This window comes from Felis catus, chromosome F1 (assembly GCF_018350175.1).
Source record: "Felis catus isolate Fca126 chromosome F1, F.catus_Fca126_mat1.0, whole genome shotgun sequence".
In the NCBI taxonomy this organism is placed as follows: domain Eukaryota; kingdom Metazoa; phylum Chordata; class Mammalia; order Carnivora; family Felidae; genus Felis; species Felis catus.
Window position 1 is genome coordinate 35,570,826 of NC_058384.1, and position 12,370 is coordinate 35,583,195.

A 12,370-nucleotide genomic window follows, 5' to 3' on the forward strand; every position below is an offset into this window, starting at 1 on the left:
GACTGTCTGCTGAGAGGCAGGGGGGCAGGAGGGATGAGCTGTTAGCAGGGCAGGCTAGAACAGAGGCGTGAGGTCATGGAATATACCGTGCTAGGTTCCAGGATATCCACCTGGGGTCATGAGTAGCTAATTCTGTCTAAGGAAGGAATCGTATAATATGGACATTCCAGGCAAACACGTGCCAGAGCTTAACATAGCGTGATTACCTGGGCAGAGAGGACAAAGAGAGAACTCAGGGACCTTGGTCCAATGTCAACTCAGGTTGCTGGTTATAAGCACAAGCTTTGCACACAGACACACTCGGGTTCAAAACATGATTGAGTCGCCTCCGAGCTGTCTGTGTTTCAGTTTCCTCATCTATAAAGTCAAGTCCTATCTAGGGCCACAAAGACACAATGACGTACAGCCTGTTAAGTGTGGTCTGTGGACCAACAGCAACAGCGGTATCTGGAAGCTCATTAGAAATGCAAAATATTGGGTGCCTGGGTGGCTCAGTGGGTTAAGAATCTGACTCTTAATTTTGGCTCAGGTCATGATCTGAGTCATGGGATCAAGCCCCCTGTCAGGCTCCACGCTGATAGGTTGGAGCCTGCTTGAGATTCTCTCTCTCCCTCTCTCTCTGCCCTTCCCCTGCTCATGCTCTCTCTCTCTCTCTCCCCCCACTAAAAAAAAAAAAAAAGAAAAGAAAAGAAAGAAATGCAGAATCTCAAACCCTTCCCCCCCAGACTACTGAACCAAAATGTGCATTTTAAGAAACTCCGAGGTGATTCTTTAATATTTTTTTAATGTTTATTTATTTTTGACAGAGAGAGACAGAGCATGAGATGGGGAGGGGAAGAGAGAGAGGGAGACACAGAATCGGAAGCAGGCTCCAGGCTCCAAGCTGTCAGGAGAGAGTCCGACGCGGGCTCGAACTCACAGACCGTGAGATCATGACCTGAGCCGAAGTCGGATGCTCAACCGACTGAGCCACCCAGGCACCCCTCCGAGGTGATTCTTAAATATATTAAAATAGATTAAAATAAATATATACTTCCATGTAGTAAATGCATAACAAACAAGTGTTTTCAAGTGAAAGCAGAAGGATTAGAGCAGTGATTCTCAATGGTACAATTTTGTCCCTAGGGGACATTTGACAATGTCTGGAGACATTTTTAGGGTGTCCTAACCAGGAAGTATGGGATGTGGAGGTGCTACAGACATGGAGTAGAATGGGCCAGGGATGCTGCTGAACATCCTACGGCCCCTCACCACAAAGAATTATGTGGCCCTAAATGCCAACAATGCTGAGGCTAAGAAATCTGGATCAGAGGAAAGTAGTGGCTGTGTGGGAAACAGCTGAAATAACACCAAAGAAGGATAAGAAGGGAGCCCTTACTGGAGCAGGGGGAGTGGAGAGATAACATGGTCAGGGATGTGGAGAAAGCAAGATGGCGACTTGGATGGCAGAGCCCCAAGGCTCCTGGGAAGGAGCAGATGGGCAAGGGCTGGCCCACTGGCTTACCCCTGGGGAAGCTCCAAGTGTCAGACTTCAAAAGGTTGGAGAAAGTGGGACTGGTCCTTTGATCTAGATCCATGTATTTTTACCCAAACTCCATCCTGGACCCGACTAGGACTGGAGGTTCTTCTAATCTCTCTAACCTCTATACTCTCTGGAACTTGGGGAATTTCTTCTACAAAAACATTGGGTGGGAGAAAAGGTCCTTTGAGAATAAACTTTGACTTACAAGGCCACTCCCCCGCCCCAAAAAATTCTTTATTAGATTTAGAGGGTGTATTCTGTTTGTCTCATATCACCTCTGTCATGTATATCTCTCCGCAGAGTTTCAATTTTATGTTTGAGAAATAAATTTACGCCTACCGCACATCTCCCATAAATTCCTCTACATCCATAGGGAGAGAAAGGGACTGAACTGGGATGGAGAAGGGTCCCATCAACACTCCCAAGTGAAGCAATAAAGAACTCACTCTTACACCTGAATAACCCCTCTTTCTGATCGGTAGAAATGCCCTGCAGGAGAGAAGTGATGAGCCCATGGACTAGGATTTCTTGATAACCAGGAGCTAAAAGAAAGTTACATCACCATTTTTCTTCCAGTGAATTTAGTTTAATCTTTGCTCTTAAGATGATTCTTATCTCCCTATTTGGCTGGGAAACTTATGCAGTAATACATGTGGTATACCTGGGCACTTTGTCAGCTCTTTCTCTGTCTCAGCTGCTACCATTCCAGACACAGAGATGAAACATGGATGTCTACGGGTTAATCCCCTTAGACTGGCACTCTGCCATTCTACCTTCTCCTCTTTAGTTGATGGAGTAAATGATTTATTATTATAGACATTTCAAGAGGTTAAAGTAAAAGCAAACAAATTCTTTTTACATCTATACAGCATGCATAGATCTACAAAATACTGCCAAATGAATGTTCTCATCTGACATTCACCGTAACCTTTTGAGATAAGGAGGACAGGTATTATTTCTCTGTGGATTAGAAAACTGAGAGTCAGAGGGTGCCTGGGTGGCTCAGTCGGTTACACATCTGACTTTTGATTGCAGCTCAGGTCATGATCTCACGGGTTCATGAGATGGAGCCCCATATTGGGCTCTGCACTGACAGCACAGAGCCTTCTTGGGATTCTCTCTCTCCCTCTCTCTCTGCTCTTCCACTGCTCATGTGCTCTCTCTCTCTCAAAATAAATAAATAGACATAAGAAAAAAAAGAAAACTGAGAGTCAGAGAGTCAAATGATTTTCCCTAGGACATGTAAATAAACAACAGAACCAGACTGGATTAGAGGTCTTCTGGCTTTTAGTGTACAACTCCTTGCCTTGTACCACCCTTCCGTGCAACTTCTCAATCACACAGTCGTGCATTCATTTACCGAACAAACATTTCCTAACCACTACTGAGTGCCAGAAGAGGCTATACCAAAAAAAAAAAAAAAAAAAAAAAAAAAGAATTACCATAACAATATTTCTATAAAAATGTCCAGAAGAGACAAATCTATAGAGACAGTAAAGAGAGTTGTGGTTGCCTAGGGTTTGGATTTGGCTTCTGGGTGGATAGGAGGAATGGATGTGACTGCTAACGAGTTCGAGGTTTCTTTTGGGCGGTAAAGAAAATATTCTAAAGTTTGATTATGGAGTTACGCTCTACAAGCTACTAAATTGTACACTTTCAATAGGTGAACTCTAGGGTGTATAAATTATATCTCAATAAAGCTGCTAAAAAATAAATTCAGATGAAGTCCTCTGGACTCTAATGTATCAGTAAAGTGGAGATACACTACCAAACAGAATAACTGTCACACTGTGTCTTGGGTGCCCTGAACAGAAGGATGGACCTCATGGACACATCATGTCACATGAGGCAGAATCTCTCACAGTCTTGGAACAGTGCTGGAAGGGGTGGAGACTCTTTCCAGTAGGGGTGATGTTTCATCTGAGGCTTGAAGCTTGAGCAGGAGTTTATCAGCAAAAACAAAGGGAAGGTACCTGCCTGAGACCATTGTGACCTTCACAAATCCCATGGCCATACAACTACTGTAGGGGACCAAGGAAAAGAAGGATCTGGAAGCTGCTAGAAGAGGTACCACCACAGATAGTTCTTTTGGTTAATGATTCATGGAAATCAATGGGGAACAGCAATCTCAATACCACTTAAGAGCATGAAAAGGGGCCTGGGGTGCTGCTGATCCCTCAGAGCTTCAGGCAAGAATGGACAAGTGGGAGGAAGAGGGAGGTCCTCACTTTCTAAGCCAAGGTTTTTGGCCAACCACAGGAAACAGAACCACAGGAGACATCCAATCCTGAGAACTGCCCCTGCTTCCCAGAAGCCAGACTCCTGTACCCTCCCACAGCCTGCAAAACATCAGCTTTGAGTCCCAAAGATGTGAACACTTTAAAGACATGACAGTACACAGGTTGGGAAAAATGATAGTTATGGTCTCTTGAATAGATCCAGGTGTAGGATTATCCTTTCTCCTGTGTCACTCTGTCTTTCACATATCCCCAGTGGCTTTTCCAAATGGAGGTGTTTTTTGTTTTTTTTTTTTTGTGTTTTAAGAAAGGAAAGAAAGGAGGGAAGCAGGAAGGAGGGAGGAAGGGAAGGGAAAAAGAAAGTGAGGAAAAAGGGAGTCTTACAGACTTTTCCTGTCTCCTTCCTCTTTAAAACAGACTGCTTGCTACTCTAGGAGCTCCTTCTAAATGCACAAGTTGATTGTATTCCTCCTCAAACCCCAAATCATCTTTGGTTTCTGGTAAGAACGCTCTCCCTTCCCCACTCTCACCCATCACTCTTCTTTTCCATTTCTGTATCCCATCAGGTGCCTAGCACTTCCACTTACTGAGCGTCCAGTAAATGTGATTGTTCTATAATCAATTATTAATTTCAAAATCAGGTAAATGGAATGCATTTAAGGGGGGGATAAATTAAATTAAATTGATTTTTTTACTTCTGTGTGATTCTCAACTGATTATTTATGGGTAAAAGTCCATGTAATGGAATACTTGTTCAGCCGCTAATAATTTATATTCACCATCTTAAAAATTTTTATAACATTTTAGGTTTAAAAACAGAATGATATATGCAGTATGATCCCATTTTTTAACAAAAAAGTGGGCATATATGTTGAAAATGACCAAGAGCTATAAATACAAAGATGTTAACAGAATTATCTTTGAGTGGTGAGATAATGGGTGCTTTTCTTCTCTATAGCTTTTCTGTATTTTCCAAGTTTATACAAGCTGAATATAAGTGCAAGGTTCTTTAAGAGTTATTTTGGGGGTTCCTGGGTGGTTTAGTCGGTTGAGCATCTGACTTCGTTCAGCTCAGGTCATGATCTTACGGTTCGTGAGTTTGAGCCCCACGTTGGGCTCTGTGCTGACAGCTCAGAGCCTGGAGTCTGCTTCGGATTCTGTGTCTCCCTCTCTCTGCCCCTCCCCTGCTCGTGCTCTGTCTCTTTCAAAAATAAATATTAAAGAAACTTTAAAGTTATTTTTAATTTAAATGAATCATTAGTTTCACCATTGCTCACTGAAAATTACTGAAATTCCCTGACCTGGAAATGTACAATCTCTGAGACCTGGTCCATTCGTTTTCCCACACCTCTGCACCCTGTGATCCCAGCCCAACTGAGCTGCTCATCCCTACCTCTGGCTTCCGCCCTTCTGTTCACAATCAGGGATGTCCTTATCACCTGCCAAACCCTAACCACCACCTATCACCTTGACATAGAAAGATGATAGAAAGATGGCCATGATATATTGTTGATTGTCAAAAGCAGATTGCACATGTATATGCATATATATACACGTATATAATACACACACACACATCCTGTTAAGGACACTTATTTTGAAATAAGTTTCTCTCTCTGTCTCTCTCCTGAACTAAGGTCTTGGGAGGGCAAAGCGATAGATCTTGTATCCTTCTCTTTTCCTTACACTGCTCAGCAAAGAAGAATAGGTTACTGAATAAATAAAGAGTGACTATGATACTCAATACGAAACTGTTCAGAATGATTTGAAATCGGCATTTGGTTGGGTTAACTCAGCACATGAATTAAGATTTTAAATCTCTGAATGCACTCTAAATTGGATACCCACCTTAATGTATGGCAGAAAAGGGGCGCCTGGGTGACTTAGCCAGTTAGGCATCTGACTTCAGCTCAGATCACGATCTCATGGTTCATAGGTTCAAGTTCCACGCCTGCTTCAGATTCTGTGTCTCCCTCTCTCTCTTCCCCTCCCCCCAACTCTCTCTCTTTCAAAAATAAATACATATTAAAAAATTTAAAAAGTAAAGTATGGCAGACATTCCAGTCGTTCCTCGTAGTTACAGCTTCCCTCTTCCTAGAACACGGGAAAATCACACTTCCCTGCTCCATTGAAGTTAGATGGGCCATGTGACTGTTTTGAAGTGGAAGAAACGTGTCATTTTGGGCGTGTGCATACTGCTCCATACTCTCTCATGTCCTGCTTGTGTTGAAACGGCAGCATTACAGGGTAGAAGCATTTTCTTTCTTGAGCCTGGACCCCTGAGTATTCATGATGGGCAGAGCTTCGTGCTAACATGTACTGAATGTGCAAAGTAAGTGAGAAATCACTTCTGTTGTAATAAGACACTGAGAGAAATGAAGGCGTTGTTTATCACTGCAGCATAACTTAGCCTAACCTGGTTAGCCCCACCTGGTTAATGTAAGAGAACTGAAATGTTTTAAAGACCCTTCCAACCCACAGAAAATGAATTTAGACCCTGAGCTAGGAAAAACTGGTAGTCTATAAGCTATTTAGACAACTCATTATAAGTCAGAGGTTCTCAAAAATCCTTTGATGGAAAACACTGCTTTCTCCTAAAGCACGACGCAAGCGATGCATTCAGCAGGATGAGGTCAGGTTGTGGCATGACGCTGACTACTTTGGGCTCCAGGAACCGACTGCTCAGTCATTCGGGAGTCACATGATGGGACAACAGCTCCAGAATGCAAGATGGATAGAAGTGTGAAAGCCTCCCTGCAAGAGAGAGCCTTGCACTCCTGGCAGGGGCGGTGGAGAGGACCCTTCTACTTGTAGGTGCCAGTAAAAAGTTTTGGACGAGCCAACAACAGACAGACACACAGACAGACAGACACACACACGTATACACTTCTACCCACATACTCACTTACCGCTTGGATTTTAAACCTGGCAAAGAAAGGCAGGCTAAGGCCTGGCAGGTCTGAACTTGCCCCGGAATATGAGAAACTAGAGACTGTGTCCCTGAAAGAGCTTGCATATGGTGCTTGAAAAGCAAAATGACTCGGGTTCTTAAACCAAAAAAAATGTTTGTGTGTGTGGCTCCTTATCTCCAGCCTTTCCCTACTGGATAAACAGTCAAATCCAAGGAATCATCAAAAGCCAAAGGACTGATGAAGAGTAGAAGCTGCTTCCAGCTACAGTGGGTGGGGCTCATTGTCCATTCTGCCATCAACTTCCGAAAAATATCCTCATGTATGACTCATGAAAATGAAGAGAGGGTATTTCCCTCTGGGGAGTATTTCCTGCCTTGAAAAGTCACCATTCCTTTTCCCAGGCCAGAGAGATAGCCCTACAAAAAAAGAGATGTAATGGATCTAACGGCTTAATCCTGGTTGAGTGAATGCCTCTTTCCCACAATAAATAGTAATAAAAATAACCTGGGGAATAGCAAAACCTGAATGTTCATGTTCAGTAACTGTGATTACAAATTAGAAATTAGGGGCTCCTGGGTGGCTCAGCTGGTTGAGCGTCCAACTTCAGCTCAGGTCACGATCTCACAGTTCGTAGGTTCGAGCCCCACATGGGGCTCTGTGCCGACAGCTCAGAGCCTGGAGCCTGCCTCGGATGCTGTGTCTCCCTCTCTCTCTCCCCCTCCCCCACTCATGCTCTGTTTTTGTCTCGAAAAAATGAATAAACATTAAAAAAAATTAAAAAATTAGAAATGAAATATCGCGACGTTCTGTGGTCCCAAATACTCCCGTAAACATCGGAGGTTCTTACACAGTCCCACTCTCCAGAAGGTCTTGAGAATTCCCAACGGAGTATGTCTCCTAAGCACATCCATGCGCCCGTGTGTACCATCTGGGCTGGCCAAGCCAGCTATCATAAGCTCTGGCTGCTGCCCCAGTGATGGTGACAATGGGATTTTCCTCCCCAGGTTCTCAGTGCCAATTTGCCCCAGCCAAAAAATGTCGAAAGCTCTCACTCACCACTAATGGGATTGTTGGCCCAAAGTGTTACAGAGTTCAGTGAAACAGCTTTCCCAATTTGTACTGAAAGCCATTCTTGGCCACACCCCAGGGTGCCTGTGGAGATTTGTTTGGGGGCAACTTCTGGTAGCCTGGAACTGGAATTCATTATTTCTTTGGGGAGGCAGGGGTTGGGGTTAGGTCACAACTCTAGTCCAACAAGCCAGCCTGTTGCACTGTAGTTTACAAAGTTCTTCCACAATTGGATATTCACGAAAACCCCGCGGGACAGAGCAGACATCATTCTCTCCATTTTATGGATTAGAAAGCCAAGGCAGGGGCGCCTGGGTGGCTCAGTTAGTGGAGCATCCGACTCTTGATTTGGGCTCAGGTCATGATCTCCTAGCTAGTGAGACAGAGCCCCGCGTCGGGCTCCACGTTGGCGGCATGGAGTCTGCTTAGGATTCTCTCTCTCTCTGCACTCCCCACCGCCTCAAGGTAAATTTTAAAACTTAAAAAACAAAAGAAGAAAGCCAAGGCAAAGAGAAGTTTAATGATTTGCCTAAGCTCATAAGGCTAGTAAACGGAGCTGCCTAGACTTGACCCCAGGACTCTGACTCCAAGCCTGAGTGTATGAAAGCCAGTGACACAGTGCACCTGAAGACATGCAGCCATGGAGTCGCACTTTGTGTTTGCATTCCTGGCTCTGTAATTTACTAGCTGTGTGACCTTGGCTAAGTCCCTTAATTCCCCTATGCTTCAGTTTCTTCATCTATGAAGTGAGAATAAAAAGGAGCTACCCCGGGGCGCCTGGGTGGCGCAGTCGGTTAAGCGTCCGACTTCAACCAGGTCACGATCTCGCGGTCCGTGAGTTCGAGCCCCGCGTCGGGCTCTGGGCTGATGGCTCGGAGCCTGGAGCCTGTTTCCGATTCTGTGTCTCCCTCTCTCTCTGCCCCTCGCCCATTCATGCTCTGTCTCTCTCTGTGCCAAAAATAAATAAACGTTGAAAAAAAATTTAAAAAAAAAAAAAAAAAAAAAAAAAAAAAAAAAAAAGGAGCTACCCACATCACAGGTTTTTGTGAAGGTTAAATGAGAACATACATGCAAAACACGTAGAAGACAGAGCTCGACATGTATGTATAAGAGAGAGTTAGGGGCCCCTGGGTGGCTCAGTCAGTTAAGCGTCCAACTTCAGCTCAGGTCATGATCTCGCGGTTCTTGGGTTCGAGTCCCACGTTGGGCTCTGTACTGACAGCTCAGAGCCTGGAGCCTGCTTCAGATTCTGTGTCTTCCTCTCTCTTTGCCCCTCCCCCCCACATTTTGTCTCTCAAAAATGAATAAATGGTAAAAAGAGTTGAAAAAGTTAGCTACTATTAAGGTATTACTAATATTTTTATTATCATGACATATTTAATACATTTTATTAATAAAAAAAGCTTGAGATTGATACAAATAAGTTCTTATTCTTTATCTATATGCTCTTCCACTTAGGAGGAATAAAAATAGTGTTTATAATAGTACCCCATATAGAAACAATAGAATATACTGTGGTTAATCCCAGTTTCTATCGTCTGTTTACAATGCCTGCAAAATTGCTTTAAAAAATGATAAATAGTTCAGCCCCAAGAGAAATCATGTGAGAATATGATATGGAAACCTCAAGACCAGAATTCATTGAGTGGGCTGGTTTTTTTTAATTAACACTTATAATGAAAGTAAATGAGAACTAAATCATTTCCTAATAAGCCTGATCATTTTGTGCTGAAATCATACCTTAAGCAGCTATTCTTGCTTTCTGCTAGCATTTGTTGACCTGAAATGTTTTTATTTTTATTTTTGTCTTCATGTAATAGCTTTATTGAGATGTAACTCATGTCCCATAAAATTCACCCTTTAAAAGTGGTGTTGGGTATATTCCCAGAGTTGTGCAACCAGCACTGGTATCTAATTCCAAAACATCTTTATCACCCCCCAAAGAAACGTCCTACTCATTCTCAGTCATTCCCCATTCCCCCTGCCCTTTGTGCCTGGAAACCACTGATTTATTTTCCGTTCTTATGTGTTTGCCTATTCTGAACATTTCCAGTCATTGTATTTGAAAAACTATAAAGATAATTTCAAGCTTAGAATATCATTTTCCTCTGAGGTGTAAGGGATTGGTTACCTCAGATTACTTCAATTACTCAGAATGCTTTGGTAGATTGAGATGATTCAAAGCTGATTTCTCCCTGGGATCTCAGCAGGGAGTTAGGAAGGCGCTTCTTCGGCAGGCTCTGAGCACCTATTTTGTGGCCCCCATCCTGTAAATTTGTATTGAATTCCACACACCTTCTCAGTCTCCCAACCTTTCATTAACGTTTCTCAATTTAGATGAACTCCCTGCGGGGAAAGTCATGTCCAGTGTGGAGCCCAGCACTGAGTGGATTGCCATTACCCAGACCCCGACTCTGTAATTATGTCTGTCCTATTAACTCTCCAACACCTTCCGATACCTTGTCGGATTTCCTGATTTTTCCAATTTTTCTTGGAGTCTTCTCAGTGAGAAGTTTCATTTAAAGGCCAACAGCTAGTTCCTTCTTCATGTAGAACGGATGAGGAGGAAGAAACTTCCACATATTCATCAGCTCCCAACAGCTTCGGAAAAATCTCTGTCCTCTGTCGTGGGGAGGAGGGACACACCCACCGTACAGGGTCTGTGAGGGTTCAATGAGATAACCTAGACCAAGTGCTTAGTGAGTCTGTAATAATCATTTCCCAATTTGTTCCAGCCTGTATAAAGCACGGAGCCAAATTTAGAGCCTTCTAGCAACTTATGATTCAGAAACTTATGATCCATCTTTTGTGGAAAAAGTCCTAGTTCAACTTCATTATGTGGTCCGTGTTCCAAGGATTTCATCTACTTTCTTTCAATCTTGTATTGGAAGTATCTTTATAAGCCACTCTAAATCGCTTCAATAGGAGGTGGGAGATAAATAAGTAAATAAAATAAGTTAAACAAGGGTGTTTTAAACTGCCATATACTATACCAGCAAAAAGAAATGTGGATATTAGCACAAGATCCAACCACTTCCCTGGAGTAGCAGGACTTCAAGGTCCTTTGTCTTCTCATGCCACTTGCTGGCATCCTTGCTTATCCTTCAAGGTCTAATCCAAGGATCCCTCTGTTGGAAAGCCTTCTCTGGTCCCTCCACACAAGTGTCTTTCCTTAATCATATTGGGTTATGTATTGCTGGACAGTGTCTTGCCCTGCCTCCCTCATTCTCCCTATATGCCTGTAACCTCCACAGTGTCTAGAAAGAGAAACTGCCTTAAATTGAATTATTTTGTCACAGCTTCACTGATGTATTATTGTCATACAATAAACTGCATATGTACAAAGTACAGTTTGATCAGCTTTGCTTATGTGTACAGCCGTAAAACCATCACCACCATCACGATAATAAACACATCCACACACTAGCCATTCATTTATTGGTGGACATTTAGGTTGTTTCAAGATTTTATTTTTTAAAAAAAGCTGCTATGAGCATTCACGTCCAAGTCTTTGTATGGACATATGCTTTCTTTGGGATAAATTCATAAAAGTAGATTGGCTGGGTCATACGGCGGATGTTTGCTTACTTTTTACAAACCGGTTTCAAAGTGGTTTTTATCATTTTACAATCCCTACAGCTGTATATGATAGTTTCAGTTCCTCCACATCCTCTCCAACACCTAGTATGGCCAATCTTTTGACGTTTAGCCATTCTAATTGGTAGGTGGTAGTATCTCATTGTGGTTTTAATTTGCCTTTACCTAATGACAAATGACGGTGAGCATCTTTTCATGCGTTTCGTATGTTTGTTTGTGTATCTTCTTCGGTGTCTCATCATATATCTTGGTTAATTTTTTTATAGATTGTGTGTTTAGATCTATGGTCCATTTTGGGTTAATTAAAAAAATTTTTTTTTACATTTATTTCTTTTTGAGAGGCAGAGGGAGACAAAGCACGAGTGGGGGAGGGGAAGAGAGAGAATGAGACACAGAATCCGAAGCAGGCTCCAGGTTCTGAGCTGTCAGCACAGAGCCCGACGCGGGGCTCGAACTTACGGATGGTGAGATCATGACCTGAGCCGAAGTCAGACGCTCAACTGACTGAGCCACCCAGGCACCCCTGGGTTAATTTTTTTATGTGGAGTAAGGTATGGGTCCAAGTTCATTTTTCTCCATAAGATACCCAATTATTTTAGGACTCTATTTCTTAAAAAAGTCTGTTCTATCTCCACTGAATTGTCTCTATAATTTTGTTAAAAATCAATTGCCCATAAATGTGTGGGTCTTTTTCTAGTCTTTCTTTTCTGTTCCATTGATCTACTTTTATACTAATACCACATGGTCTTAATGGCCATAGCTTTATATAAGTCTGGAGATTAGATAATGTTAATCATTCAATTTTGTTCTTCTCTTTCAGAAGACTATTTTCAGTCTGTTGTATTTTAGTAGGAATTTTAAAGTGAATTTATCAATTTCTACCTTAAAAGAAAGGCTGCTGAAAATTTTATAGTGATTTCACTGAATTTGTAGATCAACACAAATATTAATAATAATATTGAGACTTCCAGTCCTTGAATATGATGTCTTTCCATTATTTCGATCATCTTTTCTTGTTCCCTGCAATGGTTTGT